This window comes from Xiphophorus couchianus, chromosome 3 (genome assembly GCF_001444195.1).
Source record: "Xiphophorus couchianus chromosome 3, X_couchianus-1.0, whole genome shotgun sequence".
NCBI classification, from domain to species: domain Eukaryota; kingdom Metazoa; phylum Chordata; class Actinopteri; order Cyprinodontiformes; family Poeciliidae; genus Xiphophorus; species Xiphophorus couchianus.
In genome coordinates, this window is record NC_040230.1 from 24,299,398 (window position 1) to 24,313,234 (window position 13,837).

Consider the following 13,837-nt stretch of genomic DNA (forward strand, 5'->3'; position numbering starts at 1 on the left):
CTTTAACTGAGCATAGTGCACACTTGATTAAAGCAAACATGACTCTCCAATGCTAATCTTTTCAATAATGTGATATGACCTGCTTAGTTCTGTGTAAATACTGATTATCATTGCTCTTAACGTTTAGCTAAAGTTAATGAAGATGTTTTATGTTTTTTATGAGTGTCAATTTATCTTTGTTCTTAAATGATTAAATGTTTATGATGTATGAAAGAATAAAACAAGTACCCAGATAATTCTGTTTTTTTCTTTGCAAGGATCAGTTTGTAGGTTAAACAATTACAGGAAATTAAAGTTGGAAAAATGGGTATTTCCCAATTTTATTCCCCATCCATCCATCCATCCCTCCATCCATCCATCCTTCCGTGGATCAATGAAATTTTAAAGGTCATTTTGATTTTGCAAAAGTGAGGGGCCTTGTTGACCTTTTGACCTTTAAACTTTCACTAATATCTTCAAAGCAGCACAAACGTAGTGGAGTTGATTGACACCAATTTGCTGATTTGCAGAAGGAGGAGGTGGAGGGGGCTGGTTGACCTTTGATGACCTCTGGAAACATTTATTAATGTCTTTAAAATGATAGCGACACAAAGATTTTTGCTGCACAAGTGCAGCACAAATGTAGCACAAACATTTGACACCATTTTTGTCGGATGAGAAGAAGGTGGAGGGTCCGCTTCACTCAGGTCACCAGCACCCCTGTGACTTCGCACGAATAAGTGGGAAAATGAGTTTCCAGATTAAAATCTAAGGAGCAAAGTCCCTGTTTTTTAAAAAAATTAATAAATAAAAATAAAACAAAGGCTTACTGAGAGGTTCCATTATTAGAAGGATTTAGTGTCGTGTTAAGATTAATCAAAAATCATTCCAGAAAAACAACCGATCCACATAGGATAACAGGAAACACTCTGCCAGCAGGTGTCACCCTCGGGCAAAATAAATGACATTTTCAGCAGTGAACCATTTTTTTAACCCAATGGTTCTAAAGTGTTCATAGATTCATAAAGCCTCGTCTCTCCATCACCGATAAGGAGTAATTAAACTAAGGTGCTGATGAGAGACAACTAACAAACAGAACAGACACAAGATCTCCTAAAATAATAGACTATACCAAAATATGCAGTCAAAAGAATACATGAAAGAGCTCAATAGAAATGAATGAACTGCTATGAAAAGATGTTAATGGCATTTACCGTTCCTTTGCAACACTGATTACTGATTAGGGGCAGCAGAAAACCTGGTAAAGCCCTCAGTTATTTAAATCCTGACTGTCAACTAGCCTGTCTTGTCAGCATCTCCTGTATAGACATGGTGCTGCTTTAAATGCTTTCTAGATTGTTTTGACAATCCAACATTTACATCATCCACTGAAGCACACCTGATGATGGTGATTTCACTGACTTTCACAACTCATAATAGGAACCTTACTATTAAATTAAGTTTGTGTTAAATAAATTCACATTTCAGAAATACTTGTAAATGGCGTCTCTCTTTTTGCTGTGACCTTCGACCCAGGCCGTACCAGAACTATAAAACAATTCCTGTGGTCTGTGTAACATGGATTTGTGGGAAAAGTATCTGAAGACAAATATTCAGGATCAAATATCTTTGGCAGGGGTTGAAATTCAACCCGGGAGCTTGGTTTGAAAATGTTTCTTCATTCAATTGCACAACGGACAAAAGTGGGACTTTATTTGCTGTAAAATGTTTTTTCAACAATCAGAACTGCCAATGTTGTATTGAAGGACATAATTAAAAATCCACAGCAGTTTATTAAACAGGGAGCTTATAAAAATCAAATATTGGAGAACAAGAAACTAGCTATTTGTTGATTTGGCTATAGGTTTGAAGCAGCAAAGTTTGAAATGGGTTGGTCAACCTCAACCAATTTTGAGGTTGGCCATTTTGGCTTTTCTCCATGTTTCCTAAATGGCTTTTCTGTTGCATTTGTGTTCTGACTCTATGAATTCTTTGCAGAAGTAGTAGAAGGTTTAACATTGTTGCTGCTAAGAAGGAGACAAGGAAAGAGTCCACTGAGGCTGTGAAGTTGTAAAAGAGGGACAGGACATGGCAAGTCGAAAAGGGATGAAGAGGCTGCTGGGTAAAGGTGCAGTATGCCGGATTGAGTTGGCGTTACGTCTTTAGGATGATATTATCCTCTTTAAGATCAAAGATTGTGTTCCTAACCTTGGCTGTTTGCCATCTGAAAACATGCTAAAAAGAATTAATTTCCCTTCTTAAAATTAATGAATAGGTCTGAAGGTTGCTTGTTTTATTTTCCTCTAAAATTATGTTTGAACTTTTGTCTGTAATGTGATAAATCACAGAGTAGACTGCTCTGCCTTCGGTGTGAAAGTCACTATAAGAACCCGATCATTTCCATCACCCATTGCCCTCATAAATCTGTAGATAAAGATAATTCCTGTTGCTGCTCTTCTACACTCCCAGTCTAGCAGCACAGCTGTAAAGAACTAGGAGGGGGGCAAGTTGTTTGACTCTTCTCAGCTACAACATGGATTACAACAAGCCGATGAGAAGTCCTTCTATGAGATGGAACGGTGAGAATCCCTCCATGATGCCTTCTTCTTCTCCACCACCTTACCAGGACAGCGGCTTCCCGTCAGCACAGTCACAGGTAACCATCAGCGTCCATCTATCCAGTATAATAATTCTGCCTGTTTTCCCTCTCAGTGATGTAGATGAACAGATTGGAGAAAAATAACATTAGAATTTTATAAACTAAAACACTGAAATCCTAAAAGGTTATTTGCTTAGCCTAGAAACTCAATAATTTCTTGCTTTATCAACAATGTGGTCATGGGGATTATTATTCTGTGGGTGATGTTAAGTGATCACTCATAAGATACTTTTATAGTTTTTACAGATTTTCTCTTATCCCTCATCTCACAGTAGGTAGAAACCTCTACAGCTGCTTTTGTGTTGAAGTAGTAAATTTGCAGACAGCTAACACACAAACAGAAACATCTACATTGTAACTTTCTGACTTAAGTCATTCTTCATTTATGCTCTGTTTTACCTCAGTTTGGAGTTGCTTTTGGATTCTGCTTCTCCCCTAACACATGCACCCTGTCCAGCTTACTATATACTGTACATCAACTACAACGTTCCTGCTATTATCCTCCCTCACCGGTTTGCTGCTGTGCCTAGTTCAAATCTTTCTCCTGTTTCCTATCGACATATTTGTTTGTCAAATTCTTTATTTTATAACCTGTGTCAGTACTAGAGCCCTTACCGGTATTATTTTCTTACAGCTGTAAACCACTGATAGCATGATAGACTATCATGTGAAGGCCAGTCTTTATTGCAATCTCATAACGTGTATTGAGATGTCCACACTGTTATCAGTATTTTAGTCCCTTCAGTTTGGACTCACATAATCTGTTGCAACATAAATATCAGTAAAGACGAAAATAGTACAAGTTATCCGTACTATCCCAAGAGAATATGCTGCTGTGTAAAAATATTGAATCCTGCTAAGTTTGTACAGAGTTTGTAAAAACTTTGCACTTTTTAATTAGAAAAATGTCCTATTACCACAAAGCTACACCTTTTTCAAAACCCACAGTATCTTCCAGAATGCCTTCCTCTGCCCTGCAAGGGACACAAGTCAGGATTTGTTTTCCCCAAAATGAATCTAATTAAGAGTCACTGAAAATGGTCATAGTGGTTTCAGTCTAACCAATCACCTCTTTTTCAGTGCAACTTAGGGTGTCAGCAGGCTGTCCTTTACCTGTAGAGAGCAAGATGAGGGTTTGAGGCAAGTATTCTGTCCAGAAGCGTTGTGAACTGAACCAGTGACAAAAGACAACCTTGGTGGAGTCCAACTCTCACCATTTGCATAAGTCATGTGCAAACATGACTTATTGCCGGCAATGAGGGCCAGACTATGACATTGGTCATACAGGGACCTAAGAGCCCATGTCTAAGGGCTTGGTACCTGATGTTTCCATGGGACTCTCCAAGGGACATGGTCAAATACTTTCTTCAAGTCCGCAAAGCACATGTAGACTGGTTGGGCGAACTCCTATGCACCTTCTAGGAACCAGCTGAGGGTGTACAGCAGGCCAGGTGTCCCATGACCAGGACGTAAGCCACATTGCTTTTCCTGAATCTGAGGTTCGACTACCTGACCGATCCTCCTCGTCAGAAACCCTGAATAGACTTTACCAGAGAGGCTTAAGAATGTGATCCCTCTGTAGTTGAAACACATTCTGCGGTCCCCTTTTGTGAATAGGAGGACCACCACCCCAGTCTGCCAATCCAGGGGAACTGGCCCCCAATGTCCATCCAAAATTATAGTCTTATAAGCCAGCACAACCCCATAACATCCAGACCCTTGAGGAACTCTGGGCAAATCTCATCTACCCAAGGAGCCTTACCACTGACCTCAGCACTAGAGATTGGAGAGCCTGAACCAAAGTCCCTAGGCTTTGCTTTCTAAATGCAAGACATACTGGTGGAATTGAGGATGTCTTCAAAGTATTCTACCCACTGACCCACGACAACCTAAGTTGAGGTCAGCAGCACACTATCCCCACTATAAACACTGTTGGTGGTGTACTGCATTCCTCTCCTGCGACACCAGATGACCCGTATGAAAATTGTTCTCCATGGCCTTTCCAAACTAGTCCCACATCCAGGTTTTTGCCTAAGTGATCACCCAAGCTGCATGCTGCTTGTCCTGACAGCATCCATCAACTGGTCCGGGGTCCCACAGATCAAAAAGGCCCAATAGCAGTCCTTTTCAGCCTGACAGCATACCTCAACACCACATCAGTAGGTTCAAGGGTTGCGGCCACTGCAGGCAAAGACAACCTTGTGGCCACAGCTCCAATAAGCCCCCCTCCTGAGAACATGTTAGAAGTTCTCCCAGAGTTGGGAGTTAAGGCTCTGTCTCAGCTCTGCCGGATGTTCCCAGCAGACCCTTACAATACGCCTGGGCCTGCCAGGTCTGACAAGCATCCTCTCCCACGATCGGGACCAACTCACAGTAGAGCCTGAAAACACGATGTATCTTTATATCTCAGTAACACACCCAACCTGAGGCCTTGGAGTTAAGAGTGATATAGTATCTGGACCCCCAAAAGGACTTTTTGGAATGATTGGGAAAACAGGTCACAAGACAACAGATATTGAGTTTCAAAAAGATGTTTATCTATGGATTCTGTCTTCCTGAAAGCACAAGAAAGATTCCAGAGGGACAAGGAGACAATACAGCCCAGGACCCAAAGAAGACATCAGTGTGGAACATATGAATGTCATAATATGTTTACATTGGAAAATATGTTTTGTGCAGTGCCCTATAAAGAAGGATGCTGTCCCAAGATCTTGAGGGACCTTATTGGCTTTGTCCCTCTGACCGGTCTCTAAATTTTGACTAACAATAATCTCTAAATTTTGGGCTTACTTAATCTGTACATGTATTACATATTTAATTCTGTCTGACAGAATCTTCACTTATGCATCCCACAGATGCATAAGTGTTGTTCTTCTATCTTTGCTTCCAGATGAGGAATTATCTCAGAAAGAGATTAAGGTGTATTTCATGTTGGTATTTTTCAGGGTTATGTACCTACACAACAATATGGCTCAAGTTTTGACCAGCAGCCCAACCAGCAACCTTATGGGGGGCCTTTTCGCCCCCAGCAGTCATTCAGGCAGTCTTTTCAGCAGCCTAACCAGCAGTCTTATGAGATGTCTAACCAGGAGCCCAACCAGCTGCCTTATGGGGGACCTTTTCAACCGCAGCAGCCATTCAGGCAAACTTTTCAGCAGCCTAACCAGCAGCCTTATGGGATGTCCAACAAGCAGCCAAATCAGCAGTCTTATGAGATGTCTAACCAAGAGCCTTACAGAATGTCGAACCAGCAGCTCAACCAGCAGCCTTATGGGATGTCGAACCAGCAACCCAACCAGCAGCCTTACGGGAGGTCTAACCAGCAACCCAACCAGCAGCCATATGGGATGTCTAACCAGCAGCCTAACCAGCAGCCTTATGGGATGTCCAACAAGCAGCCAAATCAGCAGTCTTATGAGATGTCTAACCAAGAGCCTTACAGAATGTCTAACCAGCAACCCAACCAGCAGCCTTATGGGATGTCGAACCAGCAACCCAACCAGCAGCCTTATGGGATGTTGAACCAGCAACCCAACCAGCAGCCTTATGGGATGTCTAACCAGCAACCTAACCAGCAGCCTTACGGGAGGTCTAACCAGCAACCTAACCAGCAGCCTTACGGGAGGTCTAACCAACAACCTAACCAGCAGCCATATGGGATGTCGAACCAGCAACCCAACCAGCAGCCTTATGGGATGTCTAACCAGCAACCCAACCAGCAGCCTTATGGGAGGTCTAACCAGCAACCTAACCAGCAGCCCAACCAGCAGAAGCCTTTCTCTAGGGACCAAGAGCAACCAGAAGAGCCAGGCATCTTCACTGTGGAGCCAGCAGTGGCGAATCAAGAATCAGGCCCTGTTAACGATTACTTTGGCTACTCCATCTTCACCATGCTTTGCTGCTGCCTGCCAATGGGAGTCGTTGCCCTTATTAATGCCATTGCAGTAAGTACATCCATCTCATACTTGGTCTACTTTCTTCTTTTACATTAGATTTTCACCCACAAGTCAGTCAGCTGAAGGACCTGTGGTATCTGTGGAACAACTTTCTCAGCAGCAGTTGAGATAGAAACTTTGTAAATTTTTTTAGTCAAATATCCATTCATCCATCCATTCATCCATTCATCCATCCATCCATCCATCCATCCATCCATCCATCCATCCATCCATCCATCTTCTTGCATTTTTGTCCCTAGTGGGGGCGGGATTAGTCAAATACAAATGATTTTAAAAATTCTTACATTCAGAAGAGCTTATCATTCATATTCATTATTATATTCAGGATTGGTACATTGTACTAAGTGGGGGCAATTATGAAGATGATGGACAACCTTAACAGTCTCTAATTTCATGCCAAATCAACAGCTAGATAGTGAATCTTGAACACAGTCGGGTTTTCCGACACTTTAATTATCCCAGGCACAAATCAGAACTGGTTTTGGAAGTACTAAAGCAAGATGACAACCTTCAATGGCTTTCCCAAAGCTCGTATCTCGACTACCTCCAGGATCATGTCCTGAAATGCCTACGCCATGAACTCAACAAATTTAAATGAGCTCAAATGAAATGAATAAATGAGCTGAATTAATTAATTCATCCCGAGTACGAGTGGTCGTGAACCTCTTAGCATCTTAACACATGAACATGAAACGTGAAACACCAAGTGATAAAAAGAAAAGTATTTGGATGCTTTTTATAGCATGCTTCTTTTGAGCTTTGGCTTTATCTTTTTTATTGCTTATCTGTAGGTTTTGTGCGAGCTGCTGGCTGTAAAGTAAATTCCTCCCCACAGATAATGACGACTGATCCTTGATCCCCCTTTCTTTACACGTGGTGAACCATTTTGGGCACTAATTATGCATCTTCAGCTGTTAAAGACAAATATGTTCCTCAACGATTCACAATGATCAATGGGTGACTACAAACTACATATAGCCCTCTGGTCTGGTTGGCTTGAACTTGTATCGGCATAGATGGGACATTTATTGGGACTTTTAGGTTTTGACCTTTATTGGTTTGTCAATTAATTTTCTTAAAGCCGTGGTGGTGTTACATAACATTCATTTGACTGAGTTGGCTGCTTTTTTATTCATTGGTAATGATTTTGTACGGGGCCAGTCAGCGAACAGAGAGAGAAGTCATACACGATGAGATCAATTTTGCGAGCGGAAGAGGACTAAGGTGTTCAGTCCATGTCGGCCACGCTTCCAAAGACTGAATCAACATTAACAGCCGCCTCGTTCGGCTCGGCTCTTCTCTCTTTGCAGTGAAGGATGCCTGTTTAAGCTTCTTAGCGTCAGGCTGGTGCATTACCTAAGTCATGGACAAGCGTTTCATTGGGTAAAACTTCAACACAGTCCATGCCTCCAGGAAGCAATTGTTTCTCGGTAGTCGAGAGCCCAAAGCCTTCGAGCAAATAGCGTATGACAAGGCGTTAGTTTTTACAAGGCTAGTTTAATCTTGGTGAAATAAAAAAAGGATGAACTCACAAGTTTATTGTGCATATAGTGTGCATTGAAGAGTTACTGGTAGTTGTAAACTTACTGAAGCTTACAACTAAGCTTCAGTTTAATTTGCCTTTGTGGGGGGGATTTTATAGACTTCTCTAATGTGCCGAAGAACCATGAAATATTTATCCCTTGAGTAACATGTAGAAGTTTACACCTATAAATTGATCAAACCATGATCATAGAGCTCTAATTTGCTGAAGACCAGTCAATAGTTTAATTTTCCAGTGGTTTAGACAGTGACAAGTCACTGAGCACAACATTTGTTCACAAGAAAGCTCAGTTAACTGAGGTAATGTAGAAAGACATCAAAACAGTCCTGAGGATTAAGAATTAAATAAAAATGACAAGCTTTCTTTTTTTGGTCAGAGTCTGCTAAGTTACAAATCCAATTAAGCTGAGACAACTGGAAAAAAATAAAATTAATAAATAAATAAAGTGCTTTTTGGTGATGGCAACCTATTTGACTATTGTATGATTTCTTAAAGAAAATCTTTGTGCTGAATTTTATTCAGGGATATAAAAGTAAATGGGGAAACTCAAAGAAACGTGCCACACTTCATATTTTCTGAAATCTGTTTGTCTTTGTCACACGTTTGCCCCTCTTTGTGCTGCTCTAACACACTACAAAAAACATTGTAGTTACTGATTTTAATGTTGATTGACGTGGAAAAAGTTCAAGGCGTGTAGATTATTTTACAAGACACAAACATATTTCTTTGGAAATATTAAAAGCGTGCATATCATTAATGAACATACAGTATGTTGTAACCCCAATGGGAGAATGAGATGTGATGGCTACAGGAAATATGATTCAACCTTTATTCCTCAGCAGAGGACAAAGTTCTGATAAACACAGGCGAGTTGTAAAGTCTGAGGAATTGTTTTCCGTTATCCAGATAGCCAGAACCATAAAACACCCGGGTCCTCTGTCGGACAGGGCCCAAGCCTCATCATGCCCAGGTCCTCAGCAACTAAAGGTTCTAGAGAATAGATATAACTGTGTCTTGTTTTCCTTTCTTTGCTTTCTCTGCTCCTCAGACTCGTGACGCCAATGCCTGTGGTGACAGACAGAAAGCAACAAAGACCAGCAGGCGGGCCCGGATAATGAGCCACGGGGCTCTCGGAATTGGGATTGGATTTTATGTCTTAATGATCATAGTTCTTGTTGTTATATTTGCAGTGTAGAAACAATAAGCTGTTCATCTCACACTTTTTCCTCTCCTTTGTCAGTCTGAATCAAGAGCGCAGACAATCGGAAGACACGTAGCCAAGTGTCATCAAAATCTGGCTGCTGCTAAAAAGTTATCATCTCACTGACGAAGATGTATCCACTTATTAATTTAATCCGTTTGCCTCTAAATGTTTCTAATTTTTGTCTCCACAGTCAATCACAATCGTTCCTCTATTTTCATTCTCATCAGAATTATGCAGTTATTTTTATTATTTTATCATTATTTTAGCCAAAGTAGCATCTATGAAAAACCTTTTGTGACTCAAATTGAATGCAATACACACTGTAATATGTTAAATATGTTTCTCATTTAAAAAAAGCAAATTCTTTCAATCACTTAATATAACCTCTTAGTTTTGTGTAAAATCCTGATTTATGAGTATGATCATTTGCATTTCTCTTAATAACTTTTAACTGAGTGAATGAAGATATTTTCTTTTATGAGTGTTAATTTGATATTACATATTCAATATGCAGTCTTAAATGATGAAATGGTTACAAGTATGAAAACGTAAATAAAACAAAACCTACTTAATTCTGTGCTTGCTTGGCCTGTATCGGTTTGTAAGTTAGACATCCATCCATCATCCATCCATCCATCCATCCATCCTAAGATTCTCCTTTTTTTCATAGTTCCATATTTAGAATCTAATCCCAGTAGGAATTGTTACACATCCGTAGTTTCGGTTTCACTTATCAAAGTTTACTAATGGAGGTAAAGCATTTATCAGGTCGTGGCCCCCTCTGGTGGACACATTTAAAAGTGCTCAGCTTTACAAACTAGTGATGACTCCCCAGTGAACCAACCAATTTAAATCTCTTGCTAAAATACAGTCAAGAGTCATCAAATAAATAAGGTGGAACTAAACTTAGTTCAACTAAGTTTAGTCTTCGGGACTGATGATTTAACCTCATCGGCCCCGAAGACTGAGGTCTGTCAGTGTGAACCACAGTGGCTGTAAACCAAAAGGCCTTGAAGTGTCAGTCTAGTATTGTTGGGTAATAGCAAGTTTTGTTTTCCTGTCGATGAATGGATGTTGCCAGGTGTCCCACTTTAACTTCACCCACCCAGCTGCTGGTTCCAGAAACAATAGAGAAGATAAATCTGTATAAAGCAGACCCAAACAAGAACTAAATCACTTTAGGGAAATGCAGTGGCTTCACCTATCCATCCATCTATCCATTATCTAACACACTTATCCTTCCAAGGATGAGTGATAAGTCTTTCTGCATGTCCCCTCCATGCAGAAAAACCTCAGGCAGGGACATTTGCCCACTCTATTACACAACCGACTGACTGGTTGACCCACTGTAATCAAACAGAAATCTAAAGCAGTTTCAAAAATAAAAACAGATTTCAACTTTGAATGAGCACAATTTTGGTGCAGTACTAATTTGCACCAAAATTGCAAATTAGCAAGCAAAAACACACATGCTTCTCTCACCTCACATCAAAATCATCGTTTCTCAATACTTTCTGGGTTGAAAAATGGGTAAGACATGAAAGTCAAAGTCCAGTCACCGGAGAAAAGGGAAAAAAACTCAACCTCAAAATTAATATTAAAAAAATGCATATTAAGACTTTTATTTTGGTAGAGACCAAATGAAACGAAACAACACATCCTCCATGTGTACATACAGGCTTAAAGCTGCTCTTATTGACCAATCAGGGAAAGCCAGTCATTATGCTGCTGTGCTTTTGTGATGACAGCCATGAGAGGAACCCTGTCATCTCTATTGCCCATATTGCTCATCATCATCATCATCATCATCATCATCGTAAACCTCAAGATAAAGATAATTTCGGATGCCTCCCTTCAACTTTCAAAGACTAGTAGCACAGCTGTAAAGAACCAGGGGGGAGAAAGTTGCATAAGTCTTTTCAGCTGCGTCATGGATCACAGCAAGCAGATGACATGGAGCGGTGAGATGGAGTGATGAGATGGAGTGATGAGAATCCCTCCATGAACCAGCCCTCCGCTCCTCCGCCTGCCCAGGACTGCTCCTTTCCCTCGTACTCAGCACAGCCACAGGTAACCATCAGCATCCAGCAACATACCTTGATCTAATAATACTGTTGTAATTTGTTCCGGTGTCTTGAATCTGTATTTGTATTCATTTGGTTTAATGGAAAATATGTCTTATTTGACCTCTGCTTAACAACGTATATAACAGCCACAGTTTTATACACTGTATAAATTATATTAAACATACAGTATATGTACACTGTCTAAACTGGTGAAGTGTGCAATTTAAATGAACATGAAGCTTAAACTTTTTCCGCTTTTTTTCTTTTTTTTTGCGTGATATATCCTCTATATTTTATTAAGTACTGAGCCAGAGCAGAGCCTGCACTTTGGACCAGCCGGAGTAAATTTAGCCTCTACTTATAATTACAGGAAGACATGATGATAGATGTAATATGTTGGACATGTGGGAATAAGGGTAGGAATCACTTTGGACATAAAATTATAAACTAAAACACTGAAATCCTAAAAGAATATCTGCTTAGCCTAGAAATTCAATAATTTCCTGCCTAATCAACATTGTGTCAGTATCATATAGGATTAAAATAATAGAAAACCAAGAAAATTGATAAAACACATAAAATAACTGTGGCTTAATGCTGTGAAATTAACTTGAATAAATAGATTTTAAAGTGATCTGTACTCTCCCAAAGGACTGTCGCGTTATGTAATAATGTAGATTCCTGTTTGCTCGGTAAAAATTGTAAAAATTCTCCTTTTTTTAAATCAGGAAGATTTTGCCTGTGTTTGTTGCTTTCACTTTACAATTTTCAACTTTTGCTTTTGCGTAAATTCGATTTTTAATTTTTTTCTCTTTTTTTGCTGAAAAAATAATGTTGTTTGCACTGCTAAGAGTGGCAATGTTGTAAAAAAAAATTTTTTTTTTAAAATTAGCCTTTTTTATTGCTTATCTGTAGATTGTGTGTGAACAACTGGCAGTAAAGTAAATTGCTCAACATGGAGAACGACGGCTGATCTTTGATCTGCCTTTCTGAATGCATGATGACGACGCGCTGCCTGCGTTTTACAGGACGTTTGGGAAATGGGCGGGGGAACTACAAAATGACCTTTTGAGACACCAATTACCTAGCTATTGAAGACAAATTTGATCCTTAACAATTCACAATGATTGATGGGTGAATACAGACTAAATATAGCCTTCTGGTCTGGCTGGTTTGAATTTCTTTCAGTGTAGATGGCACATTTATTGGGTTTTTTTAGGTTTTGGCCAATGTTCGTTTGTCAATTAATCAGTTTGAATTTTCCTGAAGCCATGGTGGTGTCCAAACTTCTGGCTCTAAGCTAAATAACATTCACTTCACTCTGAGTTGGCTGATTTTTATCTTTATTAATTTGTCGACTCTCTGGTCTTGGTGAAATAAAAAAATAAAAAAAGCAAGAACACACAGGTTAATGGTGCATTTTGTGTTCATTGTAGAGCTACTGGTAGTTCTAAACTTATTGCTGTTTGTCTATGTGGTTGTTTTTTATGTAATGTGCTGCAGAACCAAGAAATATTTACCACATGCTGAAGTTTGCAACCTTATAATGCTCAAACCTGGATTATCTAGCTAACTTGCTGAAGGCCAGACAGAAGTTTATTTTAGCAGTTTTTAGACTTGTGATAAATCATTGAGCACAACATTTGCACACCAGGCAGTTAAATTGGTTAAATCGAGACAGGAAATGTAGAAAAGGGTCTACTGTTTAATTATAGCCATTAAATAAGCATGTTAAGATGCAAGTGTTTGTGCTGGATTTTATTTAGGATCTGTTTTGTTTGTTTTCTCTCACCCTCTTGACGCAATTGCCAGAGGTGACCGGCAGGTGGCAGAGCGGAGCAGCAGACGGGCTCTAGGAACTTAATTGCAGTTTTTACCGCCATCATTGTTGTGATTGATATTATCTACACAATATAGTAAAGTTTTTACCTCACATTTTTGTCATCAGTCATCCATCTGACTGACTAGAGATTTTTCCACTTGCTAAATATTCAGTGTGTCTTGATATGTTTCTAATTTCAGGCTCCTCAGTCGATCAAAATCTCAGATCTTTTGTTTGTTTGTTTGTTTGTTTGTTTGTTTGTTTGTTTGTTTGTTTGTTTGTTTGTTTTCGTCAGAGTTAGACACGGTCATTATTTTATCAGTATTGTTTCAGCCAAAGAGCACACATACATAGACTTTTTGTCCATAAAAAACAATCTTTTCAATAATGAGGAAAAGATCTTAGCGTACTGTTGCCAATAACTTATCAGCATTTATTTATTAACAAGTACAATCAGTTGCATTTCTCAACTTTTATGAAGTTTTATAAATGAGGATGTTTTATTTTTTTTATGAGTGTTGATGTAACTTATACACATTCTAGTCACGGATGTAAATAATTGAATATTTAGGATGCGTGGAGCAATAAAACGTAAACCAAATACCCAA